The sequence below is a fragment of the Bos indicus genome, chromosome 10 (assembly GCF_029378745.1).
Source record: "Bos indicus isolate NIAB-ARS_2022 breed Sahiwal x Tharparkar chromosome 10, NIAB-ARS_B.indTharparkar_mat_pri_1.0, whole genome shotgun sequence".
NCBI classification, from domain to species: Eukaryota; Metazoa; Chordata; class Mammalia; order Artiodactyla; family Bovidae; genus Bos; species Bos indicus.
In genome coordinates, this window is record NC_091769.1 from 22,326,156 (window position 1) to 22,342,074 (window position 15,919).

Below are 15,919 nucleotides of genomic sequence, written 5' to 3' on the forward strand. Positions count from 1 at the left end.
ATTGCATCAACCTGAGTTAAGCATAACTGGATTAAGGACATTTTTTTGTGTGTGGTTTGCTCCATACCATGGACAAGGGAGCTTGGTGGGCTGCTGTCCATGGGGTCGTACAGAGTTGGACATGACTGAAGTGACTTAACATGCATGCATGCATTGGAGAGGGAAATGGCAACCCACCCCAGTGTTCTTGTCTGGAGAATCCCGGGAACGGAGGAGCCTGATGGGCTGCCGTCTATGGGGTCACACAGAGTCGTACACGACTGAAGCAACTTAGCAGCAGCAGCAGCCATACCATGAAATATATTCCAAAGCCAAAGGTGAATGAATTCTATGTTGTCTACATGTTTGAAGTATTCATATCAGTCTTGGACTTCCCTGGTGGTCCAGTTTAAGGACCTACCAATGCAGGGATTACAGGTTTGATCCCTGATCCAGGAAAATTCCACATACCTCAGATCAGCTAAGCCCATGTGCCACAACTACTGAGCCCTCATTCTAGAGCCCACGAACAGCAACTACTGAGCCCACATGCTCTCAAGCTCGTGTTCTGTAACAAGACAAGCCACTGCACAGCAGTGTGCAAGGAATGAGAAGCCCTTGCACAGCAACTAGAGAAAGCCTTACTCTCTGCAACTAGAGAAAACCTGTGTGCAACAGTGAAAACCCAGAGCAGCCAAATATAAATAAATGAATGACTGTATAAACAAATAAAGGCAAAAAGAAAAAAAATCACTGTCTTTCCACTAACATGAGTAATCAAGGATGAACTGGGCCTCTAAAGAAGCATCCTAGGATGTCACAGCTGGGAGAGCTTTCAAGGATCATTTATTTACTCTTCTATGTGTTCAGATGAAAGAGTCCAGAAAGATCCAGAGTGATTTCACACCTGGCCCAGGCACTTAGCTTCAAAAAAACGTACAAGAAATCAAGTATTCCAATTCCTCATCCAGTGATATTTTTGATACACTAAACAAGTACTCAGTTTTTGGTCTTTAATTTTGACCATGTAATTTGAAAGTGTTTGGCTATCTTCTCATTTCTCCAGCTGATCTCCTTCCCTGGAATGACCTTAGAATAACTTGGACAGCCTGGCATTTTCTTTTTCTTTGCATTATTATAGGAAACACTCTTCTATGGGAAAAGTGAGGATCAGGCACAGGATTGTTGTATTCTGAAATTCACCTCTTCCTAGCAAGAGGCTGGGTCCTATTCTCAGAAGGGATTCTCAGAAGTGCTCAGGGGACAGGGATGGGGTGAGGGGATTGAGTTTACCATGGCATTGTCCAGTCCTGGGTGAGATCAGGCCTCCTGTTTGGAGATTCAGAACACTTGGAGAAAATTTATGGGATGCCAGGCCAAGAAAAATGAGGATTGGTCAAGGGCATCTTAGAGCTCTTAATCTGGCGACTGAGGACTTTGAACTTGCTTTATTTATCTCCACTCCCCACTCTAATATTGACGTAATCTTTGAAGGTTATAGACAAACTGTAGTATATTCAAAGGAGAATACTAAATCAACTGTAGTATATTCAAAGGTTGTTGAAAAGACCTCAAGCCACATACATGGACAAACAGCTGGAAAAATTTAGAGACTATAGACTGAGAAAGTAAGATCCTGTAGGTGTTTGTAGTCTGTGGATAGCCATCAGGGTACAGCGGGCTTATTCAAAGATAGTTGGATTTACATGTCCATTTTTATTTATTCTATTATTGAAATACATTGGTTTGATGAAATATATGAGCAAAATCTGGACTTACACATATATGTAGTACAAAAAGTTAGGTTAGTTACAATGTGAAATCAGAAATCATGTTAATGAACTTTCCTGTTCTTTCCCATTAAAGTCCATTGCTCTAGCTTGCATTTTGGAGGAAATTTTCATCCAAGCAGGGTTTTATATGATTATCCATTGGTCTTCTGGGAAATAATTGTTTCATCTGAGCCAGGCAACTTCCATATAACAAACTTTGAAAGAAAAGTGAAAGTGAAAGTCGCTCAGTTGTGTCCAGCTCTTTGCAATCCCATGGATGGGGGCTCTTCCATCCATGGAATTCTCCAGGCCAGAATACTGGAGTAGGTAGCTATTCCCTTCTTCAGGGGATCTTCCCAACCCAGGGATCAAACTCAGGTCACCTGCATTTCAGGTGGATTCTTTACCATCTGAGCACCAGGGAAATCCAAGAATGCTGGAGTGGGTAGCCTATACCAAGCCAGGAATCTAAACAGGGTCTCCTGCATTGCAGATGGGTTCTTTACCAGCTGAGCTACCAGGGAAGTCCTAACAAACTTTATATGATATCAAAATATCACAGTAGTTAATGTGACCACCAGTATTTAAAAATCAGAATATTATTTAAAATTGGGGAACCATACAGCTCATGGTGGCAGATACAAGTTTTCCTGCTGCTGCTAAGTCGCTTCAGTCATGTCTGACTCTGTGTGACCCCATAGACGGCAGCCCACCAGGCTCCCCCGTCCCTGGGATTCTCCAGGAAGAACACTGGAGTGGGTTGCCATTTCCTTCTCCAATGCATGAAAGTGAAAAGTAAAAGTGAAGTCGCTCAGTTGTGTCCGACCCTCAGAGACCCCATGGACTGCCTTCTAGGCTCCTCTGTCCGTGGGATTTTCCAGGCAAGAGTACTGGAGTGGGGTGCCATTGCCTTCTCTGACAAGTTTCCCTAAAACCTATTTTTTGCCTAAAAGCTTAGATTTTTATCATCAGCAGCAATGATCCATTGCTTTTCTTGATGTGACAGGCCCAGTTCACTCATTTTCAAGAAAATGCCTGACAGCTACCCAAGTCTGAATACCCATAGGTTGTCAGACATTCTTTCAAAGTATGCACAAAATGGCTAGCTCAGTTCACAACTCAAACAATCGCACAAAGATTTTCCCTTGAGATAATATAGTAATTTGAAATGCAGCAGAAGTGCTGTATGTACACTTCCACTTTTGTCTCACAGAATGCTAAAAAGACATACACTCAAGGTTAGAGATTTCATAAAATTAATAGTTTCATTTGTTTTTCAAGGCTATGAATTGAACTGTGTCCTCTCCAAATTAATATGTTACTTATCCTTAAGCCTCATATCTCAGGATGTAATTGCATTTGGAGATATGACTGTTAAATAGATAATTTAGTTAAAAGAGGCCATTTGATTTGCATTAAAATGAACTCTATGCCAGTCTGACTAATGTCTTAAGAGAAGAGGAAATTTGTATACACAAAGAGAAGAGATACAGGGATAGGCATGTATGGAGAGAAGTCCATATAAGGGCACAGTGAGTCGATGACCAAATCCAAGCCAAGGAGGGAGGGCTCAAAGACATACCGGCTCTGTGGGAAACTTGATCTTGAATTTCTAGCCTCAGAACTGTGAGAAAATAAATTTCTGTTAAGTCTCCTAATCTGTAGTATTTTCTTATGGCAGCCCTAGCCAGCTAGTCTCATATTTTTTATGTGAAACTGGCTTTGTTTGCCCTGCAAATATATAGCAATGAAGAATACAATGACCACTAATACAGAATTGAGGCTACTGACTTAACTCACGCTAAGGAACCATCAGTTTTACTCACCAATGCTTTTGCAATATTAAGGCAAATGTCAACACTAGGATGAAGGCAAATATTGCTTTGATATTATTATGAAAATAATTCTGACCTCATGGACTCCCTGAAAAGATCTTTGGGCCCCTAGATGTCCATGGAGCTCTACTTTGAGAACTTTTTTCCTAATTTATGTAGTTTGTGTTGCCAAAGCTGAAATGGCAGCAGTCAATCCAAGTTTTCTCTGCTGTTTCACCACTCTTTTTTTAAAATTTTAAAAAATTTTTATTTTTTTCACATCAGGTTTATTTTATTTTATTTTATTTTTTTTGGATCAGAAAACAAAATTTTTTTTTTTAATTTTATTTTATTTTTAAACTTTACAATATTGTATTGGTTTTGCCAAATATCGAAATGAATCCGCCACAGGTATACATGTGTTCCCTATCCTGAACCCTCCTCCCTCCTCCCTCCCCATACCATCCCTCTGGGTCATCCCAGTGCACTAGCCCCAAGCATCCAGTATCGTGCATCGAACCTGGACTGGCGACTCGTTCCATATATGATATTATACGTATTTCAATGCCATTCTCCCAAATCATCCCACCCTCTCCCTCTCCCACAGAGTCCAAAAGACTGTTCTATATATCAGTGTTTCTTTTGCTGTCTCGTATACATGGTTATTGTTACCATCTTTCTAAATTCCATATATATGCTTTAGTATACTGTATTGGTGTTTTTCTTTCTGGCTTACTTCACTCTGTATAATAGGCTCCAGTTTCATCCACCTCATTAGAACTGATTCAAATGTATTCTTTTTAATGGCTGAGTAATACTCCATTGTGTATATGTACCACAGCTTTCTTATCCATTCATCTGTTGATGGACATCTAGGTTGCTTCCATGTCCTGGCTATTATAAACAGTGCTGCAATGAACTCTTTACTTCTTTGCTTGCCGTTTATGGGGTCCCAAAGAGTTGGACACGACTGAAGCGACTTAGCAGCAGCTGCAGCAGCAGCAGGACAATTGTATCATATGCTTTGACTGACGGAAGAATAAGTGGTCAGAAGCCATTGTGTGCAGTGATTTTCCAATTCCTTAAAAAAGGTGAAATTGCCTTGAATACTTTGGTGGACTCTCTAGAGTCAAGGATCACGGATCTGCATGTCACCTGCCTGTGGTTTGTTCTCCTTGGTGGTACCCAGTGTCTCAGGTGCTGGATCCATGGTGATGGTGCTTTGGGGACAGTGGGAGGGCTCAGGGAAGGTCCAGAGTCTGATTACTTTATGTTCAGTACCCACACCATATTTCTACAGCAAAACTTTAAACTTTTCATTATTTAAAAACATTATTTAAAAATAATGTTTACTTGCTTAAGCATCAAGTAGTTAGGATTGTGACTTGAATTTTTGACAAAACCATAAATATAAGTAATAGACTGACTTGACTTTCATGGTTAAGGGATCAAGCAATGCACTTAGTAACTGGACAGGAAATACAAGGGGCCAAGGTTTTAAAGTGACATCCATATGAAGCCCCAAGATTAGATAAACCTGGTCAAGTTCCTCTCAGTTAAGGGGCTCCCAACACACTTTGGCTTTTGTCAAACCTTCTCCTACCTTCTCTGTGATGCCCGTTTTGCTGACGGAGTAGTGAGGTTGACAATCCACTGACTGGAGCCCTTGGTGCATCTGTAGAAATCTGGCACTGCCCCAATCCCACACAAGTGGATGACTGGATTCTAAGCTATAGTCATTATCTCAGATCTTGGAAGACAGTGATTTTAAGATACAGTATTTATGCCTATTTATTGAATAAGAATAATCCAAAATGTGCCACATCGTCACTAGGATTTTGTTATTTATATTACCTAAACATTCTGCAACAGATTCATTTTGTTGTAAAAATATGTCATAGGAACATACAGTTTTAATGTGTTTAAACACCTACAGATTCAGGGTTTCTTTGAGCAGAGCAATATTCTTTAAAAAGTATGCTAATTTTCAAGAAACATATTGTACTCCACTTTTTCACTGCTTGAAGTTGATGCAGACTTCTTGATCACTTAGAATGAAAACTTTAAAAACATTTTTTACAAAAATTTGATGGAGGGGGATGGAGGCTCAAGAGGGAGGGGATATATATATATAATTATGGCTGATTTGACTTGTATGACAGAAACCAAAACTATATGGTAAAGCATCTATTTAATTAAAAAATTAAAAAAAATAAAGGCCAAAGAATGTGAACATAAAGAAAGAGAAGTGAACATAAAGAATCAGTATCTTTATAATCTCCACCTAGATTTAACAATCATTAATGACCATAAAAAAGGTTAAGCACCGAAGAATTGATGCTTTCAAATTGTGCTAGAGAAAACTATTGAGAGTCCCTTGGTCAGCAAGGAGATCAAACAAGTCAATCCTCAAGAAAATCAACCCTGAATATTCATTGGAAGGACTGAAGCTGAAGCTTCAATACTTTGGCCACCTGATGCAAAGAGCCGACTCACTGGAATAAAACCCTGATGCTGGGAAAGATTGAGAGTGGGAGAAGAAGTTGATAGAGGATGAGGTGCCTGGATGGCATCATTGACTCAATAGACATGAGTTTGAGCAAACTCTGGGAGATAGTGAAGGGCAGGGAAGCCCAGAGTGCTACAGTCCATGGGGCTGCAAAGAGTTGGACACGATTTAGTGACTGAACGACAACAAATTTTCATCATTTTTGCTGTTTCTTTTGGTTAAATATTTAAAAATAAATTACAAGTAGCATGACAATTTACTTCTAAGCATTTTAGCATGTAGTGTTTAAATAGAAGAATATTATTCTATGTATCTATAATACCACTTTCCACTTAAAGTCAACAATTCCTTAAAACCATTTGTTGATAATAGCCAGTCTTTTTTTAAATTAATTTATTTTAATTGGATGCTAATTACTTTACAATATTGTAGTGGTTTTTGCCATACATTGACATGAATCAGCCATGGGTGTACATGTGTTCCCCATCCTGAACCCCGCCTCCCACCTCATTCCCCATTCCATCCCATCCATCTGGGTCATCCCAGTGTACCAGCCCTGAGCACCCTGTCTCATGCATCAAACCTGGACTGGTGATCTGTTTCACATAATATACATGTTTCAATGCTATTCTCTCAAATCATCCCACCCTCGCCTTCTCCCATAGAGTCCAAAAGACTGTTCTATACATCTGTGTCTCTTTTGAACAACCAGTCTTTTTAAAATTTCTCTACTTCTTTCCAAATACCTTTTACAGAGGTTTTTAAAAACAAGAATACAATCAAATACTATGCACTCAATGACATTGCTAAATCCTAGAAGTTTCTTTAATCTGTAATAGTTCTTCTACTGCTTTCCCTCCACTGTACTGTGTTTTCTTTCATTACATTGATTATTGAAGGAGCTGGACCTATCGTCCTGTAGAATGTCTCACCTTCTGGATTTGTCTAGTTGTTTCTTTGAGTAATCCTTTAATTGTTATTCTAGCTCCTTTGTCTCCTGCTAGAACTAAAGCTTGGATTGTTGTTGTTTAGTTGCTAAACTGTATCCAACTCTTTGTGACTCCATGGACTGTAGCTCACCAGGCGCCTCTGTCCATGGGATTTCCCAGGCAAGAATACTGGAGTGGGTTGCCATTTCCTTCTCCAGGAGATCCTCCCAACCCAGGGATTGAACCTGCATCTTCTGCATTGGCAGATAGATTTTTTTTACTAGTGGGCCACCTGGGAAGCCAAAGGTTGCAGTAGGCTTCATTTATTTGTTTATTTTTGTTGGGAATACTGTGTATGAGAAGTTGTATCCTGTGTATGACATCAATCACGTCAGTATAGACATAATGACTTGATGAGGCTAAGATCCATCACTAGAATAAAGTTAGGTGAGAAAAACCTATCTTTTGTAAAGTTTTGTATTCCTATTGCAATCAGCAAGGTATCTATATTTTTGCAATGTTTTAAAACTTTATTTTGACTTAGAGCATTTTTTTCTGTATGATTTTTCTTATGTGAAACCCAAATAGTCACATTTTGTCTTCCTGTAAATGTAAATGCCTCCAGTCTGCTATGACGTGCTTGCGAGCTAAGTCGTGTCCAACTCTGTGCGACCGTGTGGACTGTAGCCCGCCAAGCTCCTCTGTCCATGGGATTTTCCAGGCAAGAATACTGGAGTGGGGTGCTGTTTCCTCCTCCAGGGGATCTTCCTGACCCAGAGATTGAACCCAAGTCTCTTATGTCTACCTGCATTGGCAGGTGAGTTCTTTACCACTAGGGCCACATGGGAAGCCCTCAGTCTGCTGTACCAGAAATGAATGCTATAAGCTCATCACTAGGTGCTGGAAAATTAACTGCTAAAAGAATCTTCTTTTTAAAAAATATATAACCCAGGGAAGACATGCTCCATTTCTGCTCTAAAAATGAGAATTTCATCAAAAGTGTTGTATTTGTGAATTGTTTATATTCCTTGAAGTGGGCTCTTCTGATTTTATTTTATTGAGCTGATGTCTTCTATCCTTTTAAGCTGGTGGTCCCCAACCTTTTTGGTACCAGGGACCAGTTTCATGGAAGACAGTTTTTTCCACAGACCAGGGGTGGGTTGGAGGATGGTTTCAGGATGATTCAAATGCAGTACGTTTATTATGCCATGGCTGAGCTGACAGGAGGCAAAGCTCAGTCAGTTATGCAAGTGCTGGGGAGCAGCTGTAAATACAGATGAAGCTTCACTCACTCCCCTGCTTCTCACCTTCTGCTGTGTGGCCCATTGTTTAACGGGCCTCGGACTGGTACTGCTCTGTAGCCTGAAGTTTGGGAACCCTTGCTTTAAGCCGCCTGTCCAGCTATTTTGGACAATCTAGGTAGAAGCCTAGGTACAGTTTTCGTCCTGTATTGGTTGCTTTTTCTCCTGTGGACTTGAAAAGAGCAATTGTAACTGATGTGCTAACTGGTGATTGTAACCCCAAGACGAAAGGATGATCCTTGGGCTCTAGGATCAAACACACGCAAGATCAGGAGAAGAGTGAAGGGGAGTCCAAGACTGGTCAGCTCTCAGGCCTGTGGGATTCACACTGTTTGAGCCTCTGATTGAACAGATATTTTTCTGAGTTCCTAGGAAATATCTTTCAAAAACATGTAGTGTAAGTGGGTGGGGACTGTTGGTGCCTTTGCTCTGGGATGAGGAGAGAGCTTAGTGGCATTAGGTCGGAGAGAAGACTTCTGACTCTGAAATAACATTCCCAGTCGGGGTAGGTCTTGTGAATCTTCAAGGACCTTCTCAATGTCTCTCCAGGAGCTCTTCCCAGCTAACTCTACCCAATGAATATTTCCTTGCCACCACCTGTTTACTTACTTTGTGATAACTCCGGTTTTACTGGTAAAGGATCTGTTCTTTTCGTGACATCACTGGGTCATTTGTCCAGTGGTACCTAGTAATGGCCTTCTTGCCATTTCTACTCTCTCATTTGACATTTTCTTTTTTTTTTTTTTTATCAGAACAAGGTATGAACTGTTAGTATTTGGGGATTCAGTGTCTGAATTTCACCTTATGGATATGCTTGTATGTATGGAATTTATAAATACAGTATTTTAAAAAATGGTCTGTATATGATGGAATTCAGTTGATAACAAGCACTTTCCAAGCACTTGTTTTATATCAGGCATTGAGTTGTTTAAAGGAGTAATTATTTATTTTTCAAAACTTTTCATTTTGTATTGGGGTATAGCTGATTAGGGACTTCCTGCGTAGGTCAGCTGGTAAAGAACTCACCTGCAATGCAGGAGACTCTGGTTCAATTCCTGGATTGGGAAGTTCCCCTGGAGAAGAGATAGGCTACCTACTCCAGTATCCTTGGGCTTTCTTGGTGGCTTAGACAGTAAAGAATCTGCCTGCAATGCAGGAGACCTGGGTTTGATCTGATCCCTGGGTTGGGAAGATCCCCTGGAGGAGGGCATGGCAACCCACTCAAGTATTCTTGCCTGGAGAATCCCCATGGACAGAGGAGCCTGGCTGGCTATAGTCCTTGGGGTTGAAAAGAGTCGAATACAACTGAGTGACTAAGCACAGCAGAGCACAGCAGAGCACAGCAGAGTTAATTGGCACATAGCCAATTAACAATGTTGTGATAGTTTCAGGTGAACAGCAAAGAGACTCAGCCATACATATATATGTATCCATTCTCTCCCAAGCCACTCTTCCATCCAGGTTGCCACATAGGAGTAATTATTTAAATTAGACAGAAGTGAGTTCAACTTCTTACCCTATCATATATGAATATGTGACCCACCACACGGTCTTCCCATTGTTAGTTCCATCTAGTTCTTCTATGATATTTTCTTTTAATTTGCCAATTAATTTTAATTTGTATTTAATGAATGTTGTTCAGTTCAGTTTAGTTCAGTCGCTTAGTCGTGTCCGACTCTTTGCGACCCCATGAATCGCAGCACGCCAGGCCTCCCTGTCCATCACCAACTCCCGGAGTTCACCCATACTCACGTCCATCGAGTTAGTGATGCCATCCAGCCATCTCATCCTCTGTTGTCCCCTTCTCCTCCTGCCCCCAATCCCTCCCAGCATCAGAGTCTTTGCCAATGAGTCAACTCTTCACATGAGGTGGCCAAAGTATTGGAGTTTCAGCCTTAGCATCATTCCTTCCAAAGAAATCCCAAGGCTGATCTCCTTCAGAATGGATGGGTTGGATCTCCTTGCAGTCCAAGGGACTCTCAAGAGTCTTCTCCAACATCACAGTTCAAAAGCATCAATTCTTTGGCGCTCAGCTTTCTTCACAGTCCAACTCTCACATCCATACATGACCACAGGAAAAACCATAGCCTTGAGTAGACGGACCTTTGTTGGCAAAGTAATGTCTCAGCTTTTTAATATGCTATCTAGGTTGGTCATAACTTTCCTTCCAAGGAGTAAGCGTCTTTTAATTTCATGGCTGCAATCACCATCTGCAGTGATTTGGGAGCCCAGAAAAATAAAGTCTGCCACTGTTTCCACTGTTTCCCCATCTATTTCCCATGAAGTGATGGGACCAGATGCCATGATCTTCGTTTTCTGAATGTTGAGCTTTAAGCCAATTTTTTCACTCTCCTCTTTCACTTTCATCAAGAGGCTTTTGAGTTCCTCTTCACTTTCTGCCCTAAGGATGGTGTCATCTGCATATCTGAGGTTATTGATATTTCTTCCGGGAATCTTGATTCCATCTTGTGCTTCTTCCAGCCCAGCGTTTCTCATGATGTACTCTGCATAGAAGTTAAATAAGTTGTTAGTGTATTTGATAAATGTTGTTAAAATGTGGTGGGATTACTTATAACTGATTACTTCGTGGTAGTCATTCATATTTGAAACTATTGCAGTAGATGCGTGTGTATGTATGTACTCAGTTGTGTCTGACTCTTTGTGACCCTATGGACTGTAGCCCACCAGACTCCTCTGTCTGTGGAATTTTCCAGGCAAGAATACTGGAGCAGGTTGCCCATTCCTACTCCAGGGGATCTTCCCTACCCAGGGATTGAACCTGCATCTTCTGCATGGGCAGGCAGATTCTTTACCACTGATCCATCTGGGAAGCCCTGTAGCGAAAGATAATATGGACTAAATCCCTAAAGAAAGGAGTCAAGGGGCAAGTGGGCAGCAAACTCATACATTATTTCCCCATGAGATTCAGAGGACTCCTCCCAATTCTGAGACATACACAGTAGATCATAGCATGGATTTTGAACAAAGGCTTAATACACTTAAACCTCTGTGGTACGCTGTCACAGTGAAACACAGTAGTACAATAACCTTCCTCTTCTGCTTTTTTTCTTCCTTGGCACTTTGCCATCACCACCCTCTGCCATCTAGATTGTCTCAGCTATCTCGTCTTGCCAGTGCTGTTATTGTGGTTAAAGGCAGTGGAACTCAGAGGCACAACATTACTACAATTACACAAGTCAATAAGATCTTAAAAGATAAATGGGCAAAGGATAAATGAAAAAACTTACTCATTGGTTAAATCAGTCACTTAGAAAAGTGTTTTAATCCTCTAGTAATAAAAAATGTAAATAAAGAAATAATAAACTAGTTTTGGGGCAGATGTTTAAGTAATACTTTTGTTAGAAAATGTGATGTTTCCTATACTGGCAAGATATTGGTAGCAATTTATATTGCTTTATTTTTATTGCAAGCCAATTAGGCAATATCAAGAGGGTGAAATATTCATACTTGCTTGAGTAAATATTTCCATTTGGGGGAATTTACAGTGAGAAAACACTATATGTGTTTGAATATGAGGTGAAGCTTATAATCCTCAGAGAAGAGACGGCTCCCTTATATTTGATTCCTTACAAAAGTACAGAAAACAACATTACAATACTTTTATGTAATTCTTTGATTTTGCACAGTTAAGTCTAGCTTAGTGAAGGCACATCCACCTCTAATGATGTTAATGAATGCTAGTTCACAGATACCTCTGGAAGTCGGCTGATGAGCTTAGTGAAAAAGATGACTAATAAGTTTAACAACCACTTAGTCACTATTCTTAGTAACTATTCTTGGGAGTAAGGCTTTGAAATTACAAGTATTCAAATTGCTTAAACAAATCTTAGCAAGTAATTTTTGTGGAAATTATGAATATTCACTTATAGGAGACATGACAATGAACATTTTGTGAATAGACATTGTGGTTCAAAATATTTTAGCTTCATATATGGATTACTAATGTGCTATAATTCAATCAAGTGAGTTTGATATGCTCTCAAGAAATGTTTGAATATTTAAAAATGCAGCTCTACTAGTGATAAATACTTTGCTTTGAGATGATTGAGAGGAATTGAAAAAAATTCTGTGAACTATGAGAAAAAACAAAAACAAGTATATCAAAATTAATATATTGATGCTATTTTATATGAAATGTGATTTTAAATATGCATGTGTAACAAAATAATACATTAAAGATTTAAAGAAACATTTGACAATTTATCTATCCTTCTTAGGGTTTATATAATCAAGTTGGCTAAGAACCTTTATTTTGAATCCTTTATTTGAGAGAAAGTGTGACTTACATATATACAAACTTCATATATGTATATATATATATATATGAAATTTTGCTCACATACAATAGGATAATTTTAAATAATGAAAAGTTATATACAGATGTGTTCATTACAGCAATTTTTATAATAGAAATGTAGAAGCTGCCTAAATTCTCCATTGTAACAGTACTGATTATACCATACCTTATTCTTGGATACAATATTAATGTAGCTTATTAAAAATACTGTTAATAAAAAGTACCTAATAAAGTAGAGAATTGATTTCATAATGTTGTGAAAGTTGCTCAGTCATGTCTGACTCTTTGTGACCCCATGGACTATACAGTCCCTGGACTTCTCCAGGCCAGAATACTGGAGTGGGTAGCCTTTCCCTTCTCCAGGGGATTGAACCCAGGTTTCCTGCATTGTGGGACAGATTCTTTACAAGCTGAGCCACAAGGGAAGCCCAAGAATACTGGACTGCGTAGCCCATCCCTTCTCCGGAGGATCTACCGAACCAGGAATTGAACTGGGGTCTCCTGAATTGCAGGCAGATTCTTTACCAACTGAGCTATCAGGAAGCCTTCATAATGTTGAAATAGATACAAATATGTATATGGGATATAATTACATATACAGAGTGTGTAATAAATTATACATTGAGAAAGAAAGTGGGAAAGGATATACCAAAATAGCAACTGTCTTTCCTTTTTGGTGACAGTCCTGATTGTCTTTCAGCATAGATGCTATAATGAATTCTCCAGAGGAAAAGAACTCAGGTCATTGAGTTCTAGCACTCAACGATGAGGACAAACTTTCTAGTGTATTCATCCCCCCGAACTTACTCTCTCACAAGTATATTTGCTTCACTGTCAAATGGCTGTCAACTGTAAAAAGAAATTCCTGGTATTGAATTTGAATTTTTTTTTTTCATATCTATATCTACATCTAGATCTATATCTGGAAATCTCTGTCTCCATCTATCTATCATCTTCATATTTCCCTTTTTGGTCCCAGTTCCTCCCTCTGCTGCAGACAGGTTAATGTTCTCTATCTTACTAGACACAGGGAAAGAACTACCCACTCTGGGAGACTCCAGACTCTCCTTCTTGTCTGATCCACACTGAGCCTCCAAACAAAGGGAGAATGTGCTTCTATCTTTCATTCAAGGCAGGGTCCTAAAGCTTTGAAAATTCTGCCATGGTTGCTTTAGTCTTAGCTCATGGCGACTTCCTTGGTGGCTCAGATGGTAAAGTGTCTGTCTACAATGCGAGAGACCTGGGTTCGATCCCTGGGTTGGGAAGATTCCCTGGAGAAGGAAATGGCAACCCACTCCAGTACTCTTGCCTTGAAAATCCCATGGAGGAGCTTGGTGCAGGCTATTGTCCATGGGGTCGCAAAGAGTCGGGCACTACTGAACGACTTCACTATTGTCTCTATTAAATACAACATTCCCTCCCTCTCACCCCAGCCTTAGAAAACCTAAAGCCTCCATCAGTTTCCATTGTCCACTAAATTACTATTACCTGATTTCAGGTCATTTTTTGATACCAGGTTTTGATGGAAACAGAATAAAAGCATATGAGGGATGCGATAGTGAGGAGGACCCAAGGAAAGGGCCCAGCAAGACGTGGATGAGGAGCCATAGATGATCTACTTTATAGTTTGCAAAGGGCTGGCAGCCTCCCTTAGCTACTGCCGAGACTTTGGATCATTCCAGCTATAGCTAAGCACTTCTTTTGGTGAAGTCTGCAAGATTCAAGGATTGTGTACTCCTTGAAAGCACATATTATCTCTCAGAGATGTTAAGAAAATACACATCCTAATACTGATGTTTTTATTTTCTAGGAAGTATTGGGTCACAATCAATTCTAGTGATAAACACTCTGCGTCTTTACAAATAAATACTCAGTGTTTTCCCTGGAACTAATGTCTTTGTTCTTTCCTTGTACTTTGTACCCATGCTTCCTATTTTCCTTTGTTTTACCAAGTAGGCAGTGGACAGAAGGGACCATTTTGTTGGGTCACAAAGGTAGCAAAAGAAATATACAGACTTAGGAAAAGTCAAGATACAATCTCTTACAGATAGTTGAAGTACAAGGACATCCTTGCAAAGCCTGGCACAAATAACAATAACTTTCTCATGAGCAGACTCCCCAGCCCCATTGTCCTACATGTGGAGAAAAGGAAGGTCCTGCTGCTCACAGCTCTGAAAGTCTGTCCTGTGTGTGATCACCACGTGGATTCAGAGAGTGAGCTGGACAAGGTCAGTGATTTAAGAAGGCATTCTGTCCAAGTCTTATATAGATTGGCAGGCATGCCTAAAGTACATGTAAAGTTGTGATACTTGTGATACCTGTTTTCCAATAATTCCCTGAACTCCCAGCCTCTTAAACTTAGCCATCACTCAGGTTCCTCAATTCCCAACAGGCAGCATTAAATCTTTGAAGATGCAAAGGAGTGAGTCTCCCAGGTGCTCTCTTTGGGCAGGTGTCAGATGGGATCAGAAGTATGGGAATTTCTGAGAAGCAGATTCTCATGCCCTGCCCTGGGGGATGCTTCCTGGGTAGTTGGTGGTTGTGCCCCACATCTGTTATAAACTGGCTGAAAGCCAGCAGCTTTTGTTTTCTGAATAGGAAAGTAACTCAAATGTGGGGTGTCAAGGGGTGCAAGAACCACAGGATGTGGATATTCTGGGTCTCTGGTACCTCATAAGGAAGTCACATCTGTTGTAATAAGCAGGTGGTGAGAAACCTGAGTCAGCAGTGGACTTGAGCAGTTTCCCAACACCCGGCTCCCATCCATCCCACCACTTTCCACCTCTCTCTTAGAACATAGGCTTTCCCTGGTTTATTGAACAATCTGTGTAGTCAGGTGTGACTTCTGGGATCAGTGTGATGGCATCAACTATGCTGAATAAGGAGATCCTCCTTCAGATGTGGTGGAGACCAGATGGCTTGGGGTGTGGAAGCCAAAAGGCAATGGCAGAAACATCCTAATCCCTTGTCGCAAAACTTCTGTTAGAGAGAATTTTCTCCTGAAACTAGAAATTAGTAAATCTTGGTGCAAAATTATCCTCCCTCCATACACTCAATCTGCACTGACAGTTGAGTTAATTAGCATATGTTGGATGGAGTCTCAATTTTCATCATAGAATTCTGTGTATGCAGAAACTATGTACAGGAAGTGGGAGAAATATATCCAAATGTAAAAACAAGGTGGGTAGAAACTTGCTTTATATGTAGCCCTTGGAGTCTGTACTGAAGAGATGGGAAGATTTTACTCTGGAGTCAGTTTCACTTCTTTCACTTTGAGTCTGAAGACTAACAAAGACT

The 15,919-nt window shown here is 40.2% G+C and overlaps 1 gene segment (V, D, J or C); it reads right to left on the bottom strand.

The window, feature by feature from the left end:
• Window positions 1-15,919, bottom strand: part of LOC109564835 (T cell receptor delta constant-like) — a gene marked incomplete in the record, with an annotated part of 620,053 nt that overhangs the window by 98,123 nt on the left and 506,011 nt on the right.